At 36.5% G+C, this 21638-nt stretch overlaps 1 non-coding gene across 1 annotated transcript; it reads left to right on the top strand.

Moving 5' to 3' along the window:
- The first annotated feature begins 8639 nt into the window (after positions 1 to 8639).
- Positions 8640 to 8746, top strand: LOC148293935 (small nucleolar RNA R71). Its single transcript, XR_015836888.1, has one exon. It is a non-coding gene; the product is annotated as a small nucleolar RNA R71 (small nucleolar RNA).
- Positions 8747 to 21638: the final 12892 nt, after the last annotated feature.

Genomic DNA, 21638 nt, shown 5'->3' with positions numbered 1-21638 from the left:
TTAGGGAATTAGGAACACAAGGTTATGACCACACACCATGGCTTAATCATACTTTAGCTAGAATCAATCCATTAATCTAAATTGAACTTGGGAACTTATTTGCTTGAGTTACTTATTTCTTTCTTCCTTGTTTTATGTTCTTTGTTTTTGTTTCTATTTTGTGTAGGGAAACTAAATTGGATCATTCAATCACCAATCCCTGTGGAATCGACCTCGCACTTACATATGCTATACTACCAACGGTTCGTGCACTTGCGAGTATCACAAGTTGAGGATGCAGCTTAATCCATTTTGGTGGAGCTAAATCTACGCAACATTAGTCCCCTGGTTGGACGGCTCGTTCCCTAACCACATGGGTGTTGAGGATTTCCTCCATGTGGAAACGATCCCCAGATTGGATTGTTGTCCCCTGGTACATGATGATGGTGAGAGGTGGGTGCAGTTATAGATCTATATATATTTATATATATATTCATTTATAGGCATTCATATTACCTATATGTATATGTGGATTTGTTTCTAGTTTGAGATTCGTGAGATTGTGCTTCGTAAGTACCCTGTACTTGTATGAATGTTTAAGTCGTGGATTGGAAAGTGTTGTACAGCAACATACGCCTTGGATAGGGTATGGTTGCGGGGTTGAACTAATACAAAGGGAAGAAATTGATAATGTGTTCAATGTACATACGCCTTGGATAGGGTATGGTTGCGGGGTTAAACTGATATAAAGGAAGAGATTGAGAGTGTGTTAATTGTGTTTTGTCGGAATTGGAGTTGTGATGAATCTGAAATGTATCGTTGGTTCTGTTTTAAATAATTGTGATTTGTGGAGATAAGAACTACGTGTGGCTTGATCCCTTGTCTAAGGGTACATAGGTAGCCTAGGGTCTCACCTAGGTGCAGCCGTGAAATAAACTATATTTGAAAAGGTTTGAACGATTCTGAGTATGTGAGTGGGTTTTGATGTGCTTGTTGGATTTGAATCCTGTTTAATGATTTCGGTAGTGTTCGTAAAGTTGTTTGAAGTCATTAATTGCATTGTTTATATATTATCCGACTTAAGAACCTTGCTGGTTTAGTTTCGAACCATTTGAAGGCCGGAGGCCTATTATGCCATTGCATGTTGATAACTGGGTGTTTTGCATTGTGTGTGCTGCTTGTTGGGATTTAAATTGTGAATTTTTTTGGGAAAATTCAAATTTACAGGGGAGACTCTGCCGAAATTTTCGACAGAGAGTCTCGGTTTTAAGTAAAGTGGGCCCGGCATCAGTGTGATGTCGGAATTTTCCACAGGACTTGTCTCGGGTTCCGAGGAATTTGGGGCAGGTCCTGTCACAATTCATGCACAACCCCGCCACTGAGCATTGGACAGGGGTTAAAAGAATCCTTCGATACCTCAAGTGCACTCTTTCCCATGGTCTTTTCCTAAGCAAATCTCCCTCTAATGGCATTCAAGCCTTTTGTGATGTAGATTGGGCTGGATGTCCAAATGATCGCCAATCAACTGGTGGCTATGTAATTTATCTTGGTTGTAATCTAGTATCGTGGTTTGCCAAAAAGCAACCGACTGTTGCTAGATCTTCCACCGAGGCCGAGTATCGCTCCATTGCCAATACTTTGTTCGTGATCAAATCTTTGCAGGACGCCTTCATGCCAAATTCATCTCCACCAAGGATCAACTTGCTGAAATAATGACAAAGCCTTTGAGCTCTACCCGTTTCAAATTCATTCGAGACAAGTTGAGAGTTCCAGAGTGCTCAACCTGAGAGGGCGTATTAGCTGTAAATATCTTACAATTACTTTTGCATCAATTGTAGAATCTCCATGATCTCAGTTGCTCTATATCCTAATCTATTTTGTAACCATCTCTTGTGTAGGGGCCTTTTTCTTCCGACAGCAAGTGGGCTGGGCTGCTGCAAGGTGCAATCTGATGCAAGTATCCCCTTGTGTCTGAGTTCGAAGATCAAGCCCCAAAGATGTCTCAAAATGGTGATGACGCCTTAGGAAACTCCTTGGTTACCTTCACCAATGAAAATAACAACAAATTACAGATAAATCTTCTAGCTTTGCATGAGAAGATTATGGCATGGGAGCAAAATTATCATGGGTTTAGCACTTGAGGAGAGAGAGCTGTGAGTTCCTATGAGAGGCAGAGGTTCTAAGGGAAAGAGAAAGGGATTCTAAGGAGGTTTGATGAAGGGGGAGAAGGATGGTGAAGAATTGTGGGTAATCTTAGCAGTTTCCGGCAGCTTGGCAGTGACTCTGTCAAAGCTATGCCAATCTGCCAGAACATGGGAGATAAGGGGAATGGGCAAGTAAAGCACGAAAATTACTGAGTTTGCAGGTGAGAGAGAAAGCTTGCTCTCTGAAGGATGGGTTGATTTGTTGGGTAGAAGAGACCCTATTTATAGCTGCTGGGAATGGTTCTTCTCCAAGAAACCCTAATGGTTTCTTCCCAATCTAGCTAAGCTTTCCTCTCCCTTTCTTCTCCTCCTTCTTGACTTACCTCATGGTGGCAAAGTCAGCTCTGCCCAATCCCACAAATTCACATTAAAGCTTAAGTTTGGATCAAACTAATAAAAATTACACACTTATATTAAAAGCTTTCTCCCTAGCCTTAGCTAGGGAGTTAGGTCCCCATAATAAAATAAAACTAAAAAAAGAAATTAAAACTTAGAAAGATGGAGGGAAGAGAGAAAGCTCAAGAGTTGTGGAGCTTGGTGTCTTTTGAAGGCTTGTAGAGCTTCCTATTTATAGCCTTAAATCTCAACAACTAAGGAAATATTAAAATCTAAAATTCTCATCTCATTCAATGCACAACCGTAACCCTCATCTTAATATTTCTTCTTTTCTTCAATTGATGCTCCACTTCTACTTGCTTTTGTTATTCAATCCTTTCTTTTGGTTAAGTGTTGCACCTCTTATCATCATCCTTCATTTCATTTGCTTAACTCATAATTTTAATAGTCCATGATTCCACATCTTCAAGCCACCATCTTGTTTGTTGCTTCATCCACTCCATGCATGAATTGTATATGTCTTCCACTTGCCATCAAACCAATTGCCAATTTGCTTCCTTTACTTATTTCATAGTGTTGATGACTCCATTCTCCAAATTCTTCATCTTTTTGTTTCATTGGTTGTTGCATCCATTTGCCTACTAGCATCCACTGATCTTCTTCAACCTTAAGATAAAATAATGAAATCATCATCAATTATGTAATGGGTATGTAAGCAAGTGCAAAAGTGAAAAACAAACCTAATTAACTAAAATTGTAAGAAAATCAATTACTAACAAATATATTTAGGGATAATAAATGTGATAGTTTATGTGCTCATCAAATACCCCCAAACCTATAATTTGCTAGTCCTCGAGCAAACTAAAATGAAAAACTAAGCATAAATGAAAACTAACTAAGCCACTTCCGCAGGGATCTCGATTGCATTTAGTGTATGCAATAAGCCTTTAAACCCCTAGGTTGCCCTAGTGGACGAGTTATAGTCTCGTGAGAGTTTTCAAGGATGATACCCACAAACATTTGAAATTTAAGTAACTCTCCTGCCAAATCATCATCAAGAATGTTAAAGCTCAAAAACCAAATTTCTCAATTCATGAACAAATTTAAAAGAGCGAACACAAATCCAAAACTTTAAGTTCTCCCAGTCTAAAGTCAGTCATTTATCACCATTAATAAACTTTTCATTTGCTTTCTTTGGTGTAAAGTGAACTAACACAGTTGAGAAGACAAAAATTCAATCATAATCACACCATCCTTGCTATTGTTGTTTAATTATGTTAACTCGCAAGTGTACGTGCCAATCAGTAGTATAGCAAGACAAGTACGAGGTCGTACCCACGAGGACTGAGAAGTTAAAATTAGTTATGTACTTAGGTTACCAAATTCAAGAAGTTAGGAAGTTAAGTCTAAAACAGAATTTAAAGCAAGAGTGAGTTTGTTGGAATGAAAACTACTAAAAGGGAATGCAAAATAACAAGTTACCAAAGCTAAGAAGTTGACCTACAAAAATGAGCTAAAAATGCATTCCTGTAATTGACAATCAGAAAGTTGGTTTTCGCAAACTGTGAATGCAATTGCATGTTGTGTGTGCAATTACCTAGTTCCTGTTGGCAAATTGAATGTTGTGAAATGTTCTCAAACACTAGGGGTTCAACTTCACCATGACAATCCAATTTCAAGCTACAAGTTAACAATCACCTAAGTTGATTACAATTTCTGGAGTTCGTTCTTTCTTATGTATGATTATCCATATGGTGTTTGGTTTTAATCAAGTACTCAGAAAACACAACTTAGCTAAGGTGTTTAGTCTAAGCTATGAATCTGAATCCATTAAGCTTAAGAAGAACACAAAGGAACCAAGTAAACATTTGAACATGGTGTTTGTCCTAAATGCATTACCCACTCATTCACTAATCGGTTCAAGAGTCATATGGTGTTTATGTAAACTTGAACTAGATAACCAACATGCATGTGTTCATAGTGGCCAGTTATTTAAACATGCATAAAGATTCAACTAAGAACAAGTGAATGAGACCAGAAAATTAAAAGTAATCAACAAAGGTTAATCATTAACTTGAAACATGAAATTATCTTGTCAGGTTACATTGAAACCCTAGCTATGGATTTAGTTACTCATGATGGAAAACAGACTTGAACAGAAATGAGAAAACATAATGAATGCAATAAGAGTAGAAAAAACCCCTTTTATAAAGTTCTTGTGGTGTCCAAGGCTTCTCCAAGTGCTTCTCCACGTCTAATGCTTCTCCAAGAGCTTTCTCACGTCTAGATGGAAGTATGAAGGATATGGAGGTGATTTGGGATGAGTTTGAGTGAGTGGTGATGGCTAAGAAAGATGAAATTCGTAGGAAAATGGAAGATAGGTTTGCTGGAGTTGTTTTGGTGAATTGAGTTTGGGAAAATGATGGAAGTGTTTGAGGATGGCTGGAGTGAATTGTGGGGTTGTGAATCCCAGGATTTGTTGTGTCTTGAATGTGGAATGGATGTGGTATTTATAGGGAGAGGGGAGTGATAAATCTGAATTCAATATGGCTAATGCATACAACACTTGCATTATAAAAGATGAATTGGTTGATGCACTTCACTAATGCATACAACACTTGCATTATAAAATCTGAATTGGTTGATGCACTTCACCAATAAATCCCACCAGCAGCCCTAGCTCATCTTCATGTCACCATGACCAAGCTTCCAACCAGCTACAATAGCTCATGCCTAGCTCACCATGACCAAGCTTCCAACCAGCTCATCCTCATGTCAGCATGACCAGCAACTTCTTGGGCTTACGAATTGGGCTAGGCTGAATCAAATGATGACTTTAAGATATCTATTGTGAAGTTCAGAATGTGTTTGATCCAACCACACAAGTATTGGCCCAATCCAAGCTCGGATGAAGAAGTTAAGGCCAAAACAAATTGCTAACTCGTTTTGCTCGCTGACAAAATCCATCCTGAGCATGGTTCTGTGTTTGCTAGGTAACGGACTCCATATTTATCCAATGGGGCTGAAATTTGGATATGTTATAGTACACACCCATTGGAACAACTTTCATGAAGAATGCTGCCTCATCCGAACTGTGTAGGTTGCTGAAACAAAGCTTGCAATATGACCTACGGAACTGGACTGGCAGGGGGCTGTAGCCAAAATGAGTTTGTCTTTAAGCTCTTCTTCCATTCATCCAAATCAGGCCTAAACATGCTTGAATTGCATGAATTATGCTCTCTTACTCTATTGGCCTACAAAACACACAAATAGAGGCAAATAACTCAGAATTATAGGAAACTAAGCAAAAGAAGTAAGTAAATTGGGCATGTATATGTATGAAATTATGAGCTTAACAGCTATCTTAGATTTTTTTTAAAACATAATAAATATATACATGCTATTATGTGGATTGTGCAATGTTTAGCTCCCTTAGGCTTTCTAATTAACCCATGTAGCAAGTGTTAGGCCAATGACTCTCGAACACAAAGGCTTTAAGGCATTAGGTGTTGAAACACCCCAATGAGCTTAATAACTCGAGTTAAAAAGGCTACAAAGCTAAACAAGTCACACATGCATTTTTTTTTTTTTTTAAGAACTTCACGGTTTGACGCGAACACTCACTACTGATTAGGCAAGAGGCCCGGTTACTAAGTGAAAGTTCTCTTTTTATTCTTTTTATTTATTTATTTATTTATTTTCAAGACAACAAAGATAAATACAATCAATCTCAAACTCTATCTTCTCAAGCGCATTATTGTGAGTGTGAATTTTTCAAAGCCTAGCTCATAAATCATTCATTAAGTAGAAATAAATGAAAAAGACTAAAGACTGGATTAGTTATCGTATCGCTCAAGTGTTCTCAATTTTAAATTCATGCATGAATATCAAATCTCAATTTAATGCAAGTATGTTTTGATGACAACAAGCATGAAGTTTTTTTTTTTTTTTTTTTTTTTGTTGAAAATAAAATTTACAAACTAACAAATTGCCAGAAATAATTCCACTTCCCCCCAACTTGAATGAAACATTGTCCTCAATGTGTTATAAAGGAAAAATATGAGAGACATGTTGGAACGAAATTATAACGAGTGGGATAGAAGTCACCTAAATGCTGAAAAGTCTTTGAGTAATTTTCTCCCTGAAAATAATTGGGTTTAGAAATGGATACCACAGGAGAAGTGTCAACTTCACTGTTTGACAAAGACTTAGGGAACAATTTCAATTTCACTTTAGGAGCCTCATTTACACTTGACATCATAGGCTCATCATATAAAGGTGGAAGTTTGTCAATTTTGGGTTTCCAGCCAATCCCTTCCTGTACCTGTAAAGCATCAAATAATGAACCAATTTCAGTAATTTGTGAATTTCTTGTTAAATCAGAACCATTAGAATTAATTTGAAATTTTTCTGAACAAGAAACAACACTACTTTTCGTAAATTGATCATGCGATAAAGTTGAGATAGAATTCACAGATTCAGGTTCATCTTCCTCCCCAGATGACTGTTTATAAACATTAAAAACATTAACTTCCATAGTCATATTTCCAAAACAAAGTTTCATGACTCCACTTCTGCAATTAATGTTAGCATCACGAGTAGCCAAGAAAGGACGTCCTAAAATTACAGGAATTTGATTATCAGAATTTGAAACATGTGCAGTTTCCAAAACAATAAAATCAACAGGATAATAAAATTTGTCCACTTGGACCAACACATCTTCAATAATCCCTCGCGGTGTCCTTACTGATTGATCAGCCAATTGCAAATTTACCTTTGTAGGTTTAAGCTCACCAAGACCTAGCTGTAAGTACACTGAATAAGGCAATAAATTTACACTAGCCCCCAAATCAAGCAAAGCACAATTGATGTAATTTTTTCCAATTACACATGAAAGAGTGGGACTTCCTGGATCTTTGTATTTAGGAGGGATCTTATGTTGCAACAATGCACTCACATGTTCAGTCAAAAATGCAGTTTTCTTCACCTGATGCTTTCTTTTAAAAGTGCACAGATCTTTTAAAAATTTAGCATAAGAAGGGATCTGTTTAATAGCATTTAACAGAGGAATATTAACTTTGACTTCTTTAAAAACATCCAAAATTTCAGAATTTTGATTCAATTTCTTTGGAGGATTTAAAGCTTGGGGAAAAGGAGCAGGAAAATGATATTCATTTAATTCACTCAATTTGGACTTGTTTAGTTCATCATTATTCTTAGATTTTTCAACTTCCTTTGGTGAAGGTGTGTTATCAATTATTTTACCACTTCTAAGAGCAATGACAGACTTAGCATGTTCAATTGAGGTTTCACACGAATTAACATTCTTGGGATTTGGTTGAGTTTGAGAAGGAAATTTTCCTTTTTCATTTATTGCAAAAGAATTTGTCAATTTAGAAATTTGGCTTTTAATTTCTTTATTTTCTTCAACCATTTGACCAAACAAGGTATCATACCTTTGATTTTGCTTCTGTTGTTCCTGCATAAATGCTTGAAGAGTATCCCTCAAAGAAGGTCTAGCATTAAATGTATTAGTTGTAGGAAACTGATGATTGAAAGAATTTCTATCACTTACTTGAGGTTGTGACTCATTGTTCCAACGAAAGTTTGGATGATTTCTTGTTGCTGGATTGTAAGTGTTAGAAAAAGGAGAATATTGTTGTTTAAAGTTTCCAACAGCAGCACAACGCTCCTCATAAGCTCCTTTCATTTCCTGAAAAATCGGACAATTTTTAACAGTATGACCAATCTCATAACAAGAATCACATACTTGATTAACATCAGCTGGAAAAACAGGTTGTGGCAAATTTGATTTTTCCGTTTTCAAAGCAGCTATCTCTTTAGTCAAAACCTCAAATTTTAATTTCCAATCATCTTCTTCTTTTAATTGGTAAATTCCTTTATTAGTAGAAGATGTGGCAATTCTTGAACGATCAGTGGTCTCAACTAGACTGGGGACAGTCAGTCCATTGATGAGCTTTTTCAGCAATTTCATCCAAAAATTCTAGGGCATCATCAGGGTCTTTTTGCATAAAATTTCCATTACACATAGACTCAACAAATTGGCGATCACGGAGGAGAAGTCCCTCATAGATATAACTAGCAAGACGCCAGTTTTCAAAGCCATGGTGTGGGCACAAATTCAAAAGCTCTTTAAATTTTTCCCAAGTTTGATATAAAGTTTCATTTTCCTTTTGAGAGAAATTTGAGATTCTTTTCTTAAGAGAAATTGTCTTGTGATTAGGAAAATATTTGTTAAAAAATGTTTGAGTCATTTCCCCCCAAGAACCTATGGATCTAGCCCTTAATGAATACAACCAACCTTTGGCTTTTTCCTTTACTTATTTCATAGTGTTGATGACTCCATTCTCCAAATTCTTCATCTTTTTGTTTCATTGGTTGTTGCATCCATTTGCCTACTAGCATCCAATGATCTTCTTCAACCTTAAGATAAAATAATGAAATCATCATCAATTATGTAATGGGTATGTAAGCAAGTGCAAAAGTGAAAAACAAACCTAATTAACTAAAATTGTAAGAAAATCAATTACTAACAAATATATTTAGGGATAATAAATGTGATAGTTTATGTCCTCATCATCTCTAGCAATGGTCCATCTCCTCTCTCGTGCTTACCCATGTTTGGGCCTAAGAAAATGGGCTTGAGTCCCGAGGCCCCCAAGCGACCCGAGACTTCCATTTCTCGACCCATCAATGGGCCCCATGACAACTCGTTACCATCCATACCACAACCCACTCAAGCAAGCCCCGGGCATTCGAGTGGCTTGGGCCCACTTAAGCTTGTAGTGCGATTGGGTGTGAAATAATAATTTCCTGCTTGGCATGGCATGTCGTTTGGCATGCTTTTAATTATGACGCTTGATAGGATAATTGGCATGGATTTGCAGAGCTAAATGCATCTTTATAATTTTAATCTCAATTTCTAGCATGACATATTTTTATTTGGCATGGCATGCAGGGTGTGGCTTGTGCATGGCAGACTTTCGTGTATTCCAAATCGGGTCTTTTTCCAATAATATATCGTTTTGGGTTATGAATTTATTCGAGCCAAACCATGGATTTTTTGGGCCTCAACACCTTGATCACAGCCCCTCTTGATATGTAACAGCTCAATTTTTGAATATTTGTAATTGTACAATCATGTATATAAATAGAGAAGAAAAACTCAACACAGTTATGTGAGGAAACCTGAATCTTATACTGCGCATCAAGTGGTTCAGAATCTGAAGAGATTAGTTTGGTTGCAGATGCGAATTAAATGATTTAATATTAGTCACGATGTGGATGTATGTAAGGTAAATTTAGCAACTCTACTTAAGTGCCAGTTAAACATGTTTTTCATATTTGATCATACCACAAATATTTTTAATTTACATGTAATTGAGTTAAGCAAATAATTAGCCTCTGCCTTTGGTTATTGGTAGCTATGTTGATGTGCAAAGAACAGGATAGACATTGTTTGAGAAAATTCCTGCCAATTTGGAATGCAATGTAAGGTCCTTCTAGCAATAATGAGAATGAAAAATGCGAACAATGGAAAATAAGGTGTTGAGGTTTTGACCAAAAGAAAAAGAAGGTGTTGAGACCAAAGCAAAGGCATATAGAGTGAGAGGAAAGTTTGCATCAACGGCAAAGGCGAAAGCCGGCAACTCAGCTTGTATCCTGCCCTTTATGGCATTTATACATGCTTCCCCTATCCTCTGTTTTTTTCTTAAACCTTGTTAAGTTTCAGTTTTGCGGACAGAGCTACTATATTTGCCTGTCCCATCAATAATCGAAACCAACCTTCAGCCCTATAGGAATATGGTAGAGTGGTATAATCTCTTCTGAATTTGGGCTAAAAGATTGAAGACATTGCTATTAAAACTAAAAGTTACACTCTCATTCCATACACATCTCTGTTATTAGATCATTGATCCTAAAAATATCTTTTGATTTTTGAACACATATCCCATCCATTTTCAAATCCGTTAGCATCGGCAAGCCTAGATGTTCTAACCAACTACTCGTAAAGTGGATTCATAGAATTTAATAACCTACTAACGCAATGTAGCCCAAACCAGCCAAACTAAATTCTACCAGACAAGTTCAAGCCCTAATGGCTCTGTCTGTGTGGGCGGGCTTGGGCTGAAGTACCAAAACTCATACCCAACCCAAATTAGCCTAAAGAAATGCTTAAATCATAAAAGTTCAACACGGCCCAATGATAGAAGGCCATATGATCCACTTTTCATCAATAATTGAACTCTCTCTCTCCCTCTTCAAGGTATTTATTTGTCTAGCATTTTTTTTTCCTTGAAAGTTATAGTTTTCAATGCAATTGAATGGGGTATCTTTTACTCCAAGCTACATCAAAACGCCAAAAGTTATTTTTAACCGAATTATTGGAGCATATTAAAATTTCACATTTTCTCATAACACTTCTTTTCCTGAGCTTTTTTTTTTTTTTTTTTAAGGACTTTTTCTATTCATAGGGGTGATAGTACTAAACTCACACACACTACACGGATATTAGGATTTGAACCCAAAACCCTACGTAAGGGAGCAATTGCATTAAATCAATACACTTTGCTTTTCTTTTTGATCTAGTAAGGGAAAGAGGAGTCTTGTGCTGTTGCGTAACCTAGGTGGCTCTTTGATATTAAAGTTTGTTAGCTCAAAAAGTTCAACAACCATTGAAACCCCATCAGTCTTTTCTTACTTTTTTGTTTTTTGTTTTGTTTTAAATAATTTAAATAAAGATAAAAGGTAACATGTTTTATCATTAAATATATATGTAGGACTCAAATTGCTTCCATGAAGTCCTATTGTTGAACAACTGTTGAATTATCATTGCACTTTCTTTGTTTGTTTTTTCTTTTGTCCTTTTTTTCTTTGGGAATAGGGTGAGATGAGAACAATCAGACATGATTTTCTTTCCGTGTGCATGGTGTTGTGGTGAGGAAATATACCACACAAGTATATGGTCAAAGTCTTCCTCTACGTTGCCTGCTTAGACTTGGATTCTTGCTTCACTAGACTTAAAAGTCTTCCTTGGAAATTTCATTAGTCTTCATTTGAAAGGAAATTTCCTTTGAGTTTAGCGGAGAGAATGGTCTATTCGCTTTGAAAACAATGTATAGACTAATTTACTATCAAGTTGATGGGAGTGGACCAGAATCATTAAATTGGAGATATAAATTCAATGGCTCTATGCTTAACCCGATTTGTAGGCTAATAAGAAAATAATTAGCCACATCAAAAATCGTTTCTTCATTTAATTATTATCTTGAATTTTTTTATTGTTTATAGAAGTATTGTGTTCGTCTAATTTCTTTTTACCACAATTATCACTGATGAATGTTTTCAAACATGGCTAACTATTTGTAAGGATGATATTTGATTCACGACTTAAAATATAACGATTTAGATCATTTTAATGATATTGTTAAGTGACCCCAACACTTTGTTAGCATTGTATTAACTTTATTTTTTTTATATATAGTGTCATATTAACTTAATAATGGGTTGTGCTGTAGTGTTTCTGGTCTAAACAAACTTTCAAACAACTTCTTAAATACTAACATAATATCACGTAAATTAGGCTTAGCACATTGAAGCATTACATATTTACATGAAGAAGAAAAAACTAATAGTACTACGGGACTTTGTATCTCAAATGATTAAGAACATTTACTTACATACCCAGGTCGATCCCCCCTTACCACATATTGCTCATATTACATATAAAGATAATAAATATTGTATTCACTTTCATATCCTCAGCCACAATATTAATTAACCAAAACTTGGCCAAACCAAAATCAGAAACTTTTGGAGTGAAATCTTGGTCTAGCAATACATTATGTGGTCGCGATATCTTGCAACTAAAGAATGAATTCTTATTATATATTGATGATAAGAAACTTTGCAATGGACCAATTGGAACACTAAAATTTCACATATTCTCGTAACACTTCTTTATGATCTAATAAGGGAAAACAAGCCTCCTTCTTCTTCTTCTTCTTCTTATTATTTTTTTTGCCACAAACCTTTTCTCTTCTAAAATACTTTTTATCAATATTTAGTACATAGATACTATGACTATAACTTTCAATTTAACATTTTGAGGATGCCCAACCACCATTGAGAGCAAGTCCACCCATGAAGGCTAAGGCAAGGCAAGGGCTGCCACTATTCATGTGAATAGTGGCAGCCTTGCCTTTTTTGGTTCCACCCCAAAAGGCTAGGGCAAGGGCAAATACTATTCACATGAGATATGAGAAGATGAATTTGTATAGAGTTTTTGGTGTGGGAAGTAAAGAATATGCCTATGCATTTATTTTAAAAAAATTCTGGAATTTTTGGTTTTTTTTTTGGTTGCTGTTGCATCATTCTACCCAGGCAGCAACTCGGGCTGAATTTGCCCGTGGGCTTGCTTGGGCTCGTGGGACCCAGCTCTTGCCAGGGCTGGCCCTTGCGCGCTGGAGCTGCTTCCTTCCCCCCTGGGCTGCCTTTTGCCCGGTTTTGAAGCAAGGGTGGACTTGCTCTGAAACCTCATGAGAACCACATAAAATGAGTATATGGTCAAAGTCTTCCCCAATAATCAGATATGGTAAAAAAAGAAGTGAAATAATTAGCCAAGCAGTGTCGGTGGACAAAAATTCAAGCATTCACACACTGAAGAAAGAAAAGGGCACATGGGAGTGGCAGCACAATGACCCCCCTCTTAAACGCTTTACGTACAAAGTTCTGTTGATTTTTGTTGAGTTCAATTCTAGTGGGAGTGAAAACACGTTACACAATAGGCCCCCCAATTTACACGTTTTATGTACAAACTTGTGCTTTCTATTTTCTTGTTGGGTCCATGTAGGAAGACCATGCATATGGCCCCAATTTACAAATTACAAGTTTCAACGGAAAGGGAATTTCCTTGGGGTGTCTCAGAATGTGAACAAGTACCTCTCATAACAACTGTGTTTGAATATTAATCAATAGTTTTGAGCACTTACTTGGTATCTTCTGCCAAGGTCTAAAATATTGATGGTATTGGAAATATCGGTAGTCCAAAAACATGAAAATTTCGATGAAAATATCAGGATATTATCGATTATCTACTAGTTTATCACAAAAAATTGGAAGGAAATACATTGCATGATGAATTTAACTAATTTAAGTTAATTATATAGCGAGCTGACAAACACTGTTGATGGGAGTGGACGAAGAAAGAGAAGCAGTTGACTGCAGAGAGTACTTTTTAGTTTAGCAATTGTACTCGCTGACTTGCCTTGACTTGACATGCACAGAGCTACAAAACGATCCACAAATACAATCACACATTGTAGAAATAATTAGCCAAGCAGTGTCGGTGGACAAAAATTCAAGCATTATTCACACACTGAAGAAAGAAAAGGGCAAATGGGAGTGTCAGCACAATGGTCCCCCTCTTAAATGCTTTATGTACGAAGTTTCTGTTGATTGTTGTTGAGTTCAATTCTAGTGGGAGTGACAAGACGTTACATAATAGGCCCCCCAATTTACAAATTTTACGTACAAAATTCTGCTTTTCTATTTTCTTGTCGGGTCCATGTCCCATGTATGGCCCCAATTTACATGTTGTAACCACTAAACCTTTTTTTTATTTTAGATTTTGTCTTATTAATCACCTAAAGTTTAGGGGGTGCAAGTATGATGAATTTTAATGACTTTAATGAAATTTAAAAAGTGAGGTATTTATTTTAGATTTTTAAAAAATTTATAAAAATTTACTGATATTCAATTGTGACTTTTAAAAAGTTTTAAATTTTTTTGTGATATTTATAAAATTAAAGAATTTATTAAATGAATAACTTTTGTAGAGTTTTTAAGAAAATATTAATACCAAAAATCTGACCAACACACTCAACTCAAGACATCTAATGACTTTGTGATTGATAAATATACAAATAGATGGCTCTCCTCAAGTGACGCAACTCCCTAGCTACAGTAACGAATACGTAAATATCTTATGTGTTTTTCATTATTTTGATTCATGTTCCTCTCTTGATTAGTTTCTCAAATCCACGTCTATGTATTCATTGATTCATGCCTACATTTTTTTTGTCATAAAGGAAATTTCATGGGAGAGCTGAAAGGGAAGAAAGTAGGTAACAAGCAAACTCTTAACAAAGAGGAGTTGTTTAAGGAGGTGCTTTATAAGTACAGATTGAATACACCCATTAAGTTAAAAATGGGTTTGGAGTTTAGTATGAACTTGGTGTGTTTTTGCTCCAAAAACTCACCAACAAAAAAATAGGGCTTTCACATTTTTGGGAAAACACAAATACAAACCATTTACAAAAACAACGTTGCGCAGCAGTCACTGTTTTCTTTATAACAAGATTAAACGGAAAAAAGATGTAGAGCTAATTAATTATCATTTGCTTAATGATCTCAGCATCTTACAGCAAGCAAATCCCACACAAAACACCACCCCCCCACCCCCAACCACCAATCGGAACTGAGAATACAGAAAGAGAAGCAGTTTAGCAATTGTACTAGCTGACTTGACTTGACTATATGCACAAAGCTACAAAACGATCCAGGAAAATAATCAGAGATGGAAAAAAGAGAAGTGACTTGACTATATGCAGTGTCGGTGGACAAAGATTCAAGCATTTACACACTGAAGAAAGAAAAGGGCACATGGGACAATGACTCCCCTCTTAAACGCTTTACGTACAAAGTTCTGTTGTTGAGTTCAATTCTAGTGGGAGTGACGACCATTGAAACCCCATGAGAGCCACATAACATGAGTAAATGGTCAAAGTCTTCCCCAATAATCAAAGAGGGAAAAGGATAAGTGAAATAATTAGCCAAGCAGTGTTGGTGGACAAAAATTCAAGCATTCCCACACTGAAGAAAGAAAAGAGCACATGGGAGTGTTAGGTTGTCAGCACAATGGTCCCCCTTCTTAAACGCTTTATGTACAAAGTTCTGTTGATTTTTGTTGAGTTCATTTCTAGGAGTGACAACACGTTACACAATAGGCCCCCAATTTACACGTTTTACGTACAAACTTCTACTTTTCTATTTTCTTGTTGGGTCCATGTAGGAAGACAATACTAGTCAACAGTTTTGAGCACAATACTAGCCAGGTATGTTTTGCACCTTTGAGTTTAGCGGAGAGAATGGTCTATTCCCTTGAAAACAATACATAAACTAATTTATTGTCATGTTGATGGGAGTGGACCGAGAATCATTTATTTGGAGATATATATAAACTCAAGTGTTATATGCTTAACCCAGTTTGTGGGCTAATAAGAAAAAAATTAGTCAAATCGAAAATTGTTAATTCATTTAATTATTATCATGAATGTTTTTTCATTATTTATAGGAAGTATTGTGTTCGTCTATTATTTTTTTATCGCAATTAGATGCCTGAATGTTTTCAAATTTGGTAACTTTTTATAAGGGTGATTTTTAATTCATGTTCAGATCATTTAATGATATTGTTAAATTGACCCAAACGATTGGGCAGCATTATATTAACATTTTTTTGGGATATCTAGCAAATACATATTATGTGGTGTTATATCGGAAGTGGAGGATTCGGTGGTGACACCCTAGCTAGGTAAAGATATTCAATTCGTTATAGTGTGGCTATTCCGAAAGCAATATCTTGCAACTAAAGAATAAATTATTATTATATGTCATCTTTTATAATTTAAATCAAAATTAAAAAGTAACAGGCTTTATCATATGGTAATTAAATGTGGGACTCATATTTCTTCTTTGAAGTCGATATAACTCATTTCATCAAATTAATGCAGAAAAAATTGCTTCCTCACTTGAATATATGGGTTGGAAAAGCATTGTGGAGATTTCAGGCCAACTAAATGGTCCAAGTCTCTCGTTGTTTCAGCATGTATACAACAATAAGTAGACAAGTACCCTCTCATGCAGTATAATAGTTGTGTTTGAAGTTTTGAGCACAATATGTGGACTCTTCTGCACCTTTTGGACTAGTTTATTGTCATGTTGATGGTAGTATACCAAGAATCATTTATGTGGATATTTAAACTATACCACCATTCATATACAAAGGGGCTAAATATATAATTAGGTTTACTTCACAATGTCATCACATGATTCGAATCATTCAATTTTTAGGTCATCATCGTTTATAAGAAGTATTGAGTTCATCCATTTATTTGAGTAACTTTTTGTAAGATGACGTTGTGGAGTGGGCATAAAGTAATGGCTAATGTTGTAATAACTTGATAATAAGAGGTTGGAGCTTCTGGATAAAAACTTTAAAATAATAATTAAGTAGAGGGGTTCATAGGAAATATTGACATACTCTCATCTAAATATTACACTTACACATTGAAGAAAAATAATCAGAGATGGAAAAAAAAAAAAAAAAAAGAAGTGAAATAATTAGCCATGCAAGGTCGGTGGACAAAAATTCAAGCATTCACACACTGAAGAAATGTCACATCCCGGATCGGCTCCGCCGTAGCACGATATTGTCCGCTTTGGGCCTCCCCTCTTTGGCCCTCACGGTTTTGTTTCTGGGAGCTCACGACCAACTTCCCAGTGGGTCACCCATCCTGGGATTGCTCTCGCCCCCAACTCGCTTAACTTCGGAGTTCCTACAACTCCGAAGCCAGTCAGCTCCCAAAAGGCCTCGTGCTAGATGGATGCGGGCATGTACATATAAGGCACATCAACCCCCTCTCCGTTGGTCGATGTGGGATCTTACAATCCACCTCCCTTAAGGGCTTGACGTTCAGCGAGTTGGGGGCGAGAGCAATCCCAGGATGGGTGACCCACTGGGAAGTTGGTCATGAGCTCCCAGAAACAAAATCGTGAGGGCCAGAGAGGGGGGCCCAAAGCGGACAATATCGTGCTACGGCGGAGCCGATCCGGGATGTGACAATTAAAGGCCTCGTACAGGGAAGACATGGTGGGCCCCACTCTGCCACAGCACGATATTGTCCCAGCCCGGGCCTCGGCCCGCTGGGTTTTGTTCCTGGGCTCACCTTCCACTATCTTGCCCGTGACTCAAGCTAGGGTGCCAACCACAGGAGGCCTCGTTCTAGGAAGAGAAGTGCCCACACATTTAAAGCACTTCACCTTTCCCTCCCCGAGCGATGTGGGATTACTCACCGTTCTTGTTTCCCCAAGACATGGGTCTTACAAGAAAGAAAAGGGCACACATGGGACAATGACTCCCCTCTTAAACACTTTACGTAAAAAGTTCTGTTCATTTTTGTTGAGCTCAAGTCTAGTGGGAGTGACAAACTTTTTACGTACAAACTTGTGCTTTTCTAATTTCTTGTCGGCCCCAATTTGCAAATTACAAGTTTCAACGGAAAGAAAATTTACTTGGGGTGTCTCAGAATGTGGACAACGATAAATAGACAAGTATTTTCTTTGTATTTTTTTATTTGGGAATAGGATGAGAACAATCAGACATGATTTCCTTTCCTTGTGCGTGGTGCTGTGGTGAGGAAATATACCACCCAACCCAAGTATATGGTCAAAGTCTTCCTCTACATTGCCTGGTTAGACTTGGATTCTTGCTTCACTAGACTTAAAAGTCTTCCTTTTGGAAATTTCATTAGTCTTCACCTAAAAGGAAATTTCCTTTGAGTTTAGCGGAGAGAATAGTCTATTCGCTTGAAAACAATATACATACTAATTTATTATCAAGTTGATGGAAATAATTTATTTGGAGATATAAATTCAATGGCTCTATGCTTAACCTGGTTTGTAGGCTAATAAGAAAAAATTAACCACATCAAAAATCTTTTCTTCATTTAATAATTATTATCTTGAATTTTTTTTTATTGTTTGTAGAAGTATTGGGTTCGTCTAATTTTTTTATTATCCACAATTAGATGACTGATGATTGATGACTATGTCTAATTTTTGCCACAAACCTTTTCTCTTCTAAAATACTTTTTATCAATACTTAGTACATAAATACTATGACTATGACTTTCAATTTAACATTTTGAGGGTGCCCAACCACTATTGAAACCTCACGAGAACATGAGTATATGGTCAAAGTCTTCTCCAATAATCAGAGATGGAAAAAAGAGAGGTGAAATAATTAGCCAAGTAGTGTCGGTGGACAAAAATTCAAGCATTCACACACTGAAGAAAGAAAATGGCAAATGGGAGTGTTAGGCTATCAGCACAATGGTCCATGACCATGACTTTCAATTTAACATTTTGATTGAGGATGCCAACCACCATTGAAACCTCATGAGTAGATGAGTATATGGTCAACGTCTTCCCCAATAATCAGAGATGGAGTGACAAGACGTTACACAATAGGCCCCCCAATTTACACGTTTTACGTACAAACTTCTACTTTTCTATTTTCTCGTTGGGTCCACGTAGGAGGACCATGCATATGGCCCCAATTTGCAAATTACAAATTTCACCGGAAAGGAAATTTTCTTGGGGCTGTCTCAGAATGGGGACAGCGATAAAAGACGAGTACCTCTCATAACAGCTGTGTTTGAATATTAGTCAACAGTTTTCAGCACAATACTAGCTTGGTATGTTCTGCAACTTTGTTTTAGCAGAGAGAATGGCTCTATTCCCTTGGAAATAATATATAGACTAATTTATTTTCATGTTGATGGGAAGAATCATTTATTCGGAGATATATATAAACTCAAGGGCTATATGCTTAACCTGGTTTGTGGGCTAATAAGAAAAAAATTAGCCAAATTGAAAATTATTTATTCATTTAATTATTATCATGAATGTTTTTTTATTATTTATAGGAAGTATTATGTTCGTCTTTTATTCTTTTATCGCAATTAGATGCCTAATGTTTTCAAATGAATGATTCAGATCATTTTAATGAGGATCACACTTCAATGATTAAGATCCTCCGCTTTGATTTTCTTTGCCATATTCCGTTTGGCCTTTTTTATAAACATGCCATCTCATTTAAATTTCATCCAAAAGCCAAAAAAGTGACACATCACACTTCAATGATTAATGCAAAGGACCCACTAATGTAGTGGTTTGGAGTAATTGCTCCCCCGGGCAAGGTGAGTCCAATTTTCCTGTTACCAAATGTGCCCACCCTGTTTCTCTGCTAACTTCGTGACATGTGGCAAGCCACTTAACACCACTTAACTCTGTTAATTCCATTTATTTTTATTAAAATAGCAAAAAATAAAATATGCGCAGCCCACACCATCCTTACATCCCCGACCTCTACCCCAGCAACCTCCCCACCGCCAAAAGATCTTCTCTCTCTCTCTCTCTCTGTGAGTTTAACCCGTTGCCAACCACCAGCACCTTTTTTTTCTTACTTCAATGGCAACCCCACCCTGCACCATCTCTCAATTGAGGATATTTCTAAGGTTTGAGAATTGAGCCCCTTTTTGTCCCAAGAGCAGAAAGCTTTAGACTCTCAAACCCCTCTTAGGCCACAACAGCATCCTAGTCACAAAATCCAAAAGAACCCAAATTCAAAGAGAAAGAAAACCAAAATTAATTCATATTCAAAAACCATTCGTGTAGTCTAATGCTTCTCTCTCCTAGATTGTGCCTCAATTCTCATTCCCGAAAACTGACTGAAACCCCCATACTCTCAACACCAACCAAGCCGACTGGCACCCATGGTCGATGAATCCAGTTCAACCAATTTGCACCCACGAAACATCAAAGAATGGATTTTTAATTCTAAAATTTGGAATTTTGGGTTGGAATTTTTTAAAGTTTATGTGCAGGAGGGGTGGGGTGGTTCTCTGTCTCTGTCTTGTTTGGCTAGCGGTAAGTAGGGGAGAGAGAGAGGGAGGGGCGGTCTCGTGGTGGTGGGGTGGGGCTGGAACAGCAAGGCTTAAGTCAGAGTAGGGGAGGACAGAGATTGGCTGGTTAGGATGATGAGAGGTAAACTTAACAGCGTTAACATGGTTAAAAGTGCTGTTAAGTGGTTTGCCACATGTCAAAAAGTTAGTAGGGAAATAGGGTGGCACAGGATATTTGGTAATAGGAAAATTGGACTCCGAGCACGGTCCTAGATTCGAGTCCTAGATTCGAGTCTTAATATTTGTGTTGTGTGTGTATTTGGTATACTATCGCCCCTCTTAATAGGAAATTTCTTTAAATAAATAAATGAATAAATGCAAAGAGAAATTTTGTTCCTTCTTTCTTTTATATGTTCTAGTTTCTTCCTCCCACAAATTCCCTTTTTTTTTTCTTGGGATATCAAGCAAATATATATTATGTGGTGTTATATCGGAAGTGGAGGTTCGTGTTAAAGACATTTTGCATAATATATAGTCTAGGAAATATATAACATTTTGTTAAATATTCCCTGTTGGCGTATATTTTTACATGCCAATTTGGTAAGCTGCTTTCATTTTCTTACATGGTTTGGTATTGTACTTTGGGGTTCGGTCAATATTTTTTTAATAATAATTTTTATTGTTATTGCTATAATTGGTTCGCTCAATGTTCGATTCCTATGGATTGTTTCGGAAGTTGAATTTGGATTTCCTGTTAGGTCTCTACATTTACAAGTTGTCTAACAATTTAAAACATGACACGTTAATTAGCATAAAATTGCTTTTAGTAATGTTTAACAAAAGAATGAGTCACAAAAGTGCTTTATAGAGAAGCACGTATTAGGTGTATTTTCAAGAATCATCCAGAAAACACTTGAGTTTTCAATAAATTTTTTAAAATGCTTCTCTATTAGAAGAACGTTATGCTAACCTCATCAGAACATCTTTTGTGGTCACTTTTATTGCAAAATGTTTTTGATTAATTGGTCGCAAATATATGTCATGCATATAGTATAACAGTTGTCTTTGAAGTTTTGAGTACAATACGTGGACTCTTCTGCGCCTTTTTGATTAATTTATTGTGTTGTTGATGGGAGTGGACCAAGAATCATTTATTTGGATATCTAAACTACACGACCATTCAAATACAAAGGGGAAAAATATCTATTTGAGTTTATTTCACAATGTCATCACATAATTCCAATTATTCATTTTTTGGGTAATCATCGTTTATAAGAAGTATTGAGTAGTTCTTCTATTTATTTAAGTAATTTTTTGTAACAATCATCTTTGAGTAATGACCTAAATCATGAAT

This window comes from Prunus avium, chromosome 6 (genome assembly GCF_965620075.1).
Source record: "Prunus avium chromosome 6, drPruAviu1.hap1.1, whole genome shotgun sequence".
Classification (NCBI taxonomy): Eukaryota; Viridiplantae; Streptophyta; class Magnoliopsida; order Rosales; family Rosaceae; genus Prunus; species Prunus avium.
The sequence above is the reverse complement of the archived record's forward strand: the minus strand, read 5'-3'. Positions and strand labels throughout refer to the sequence as shown.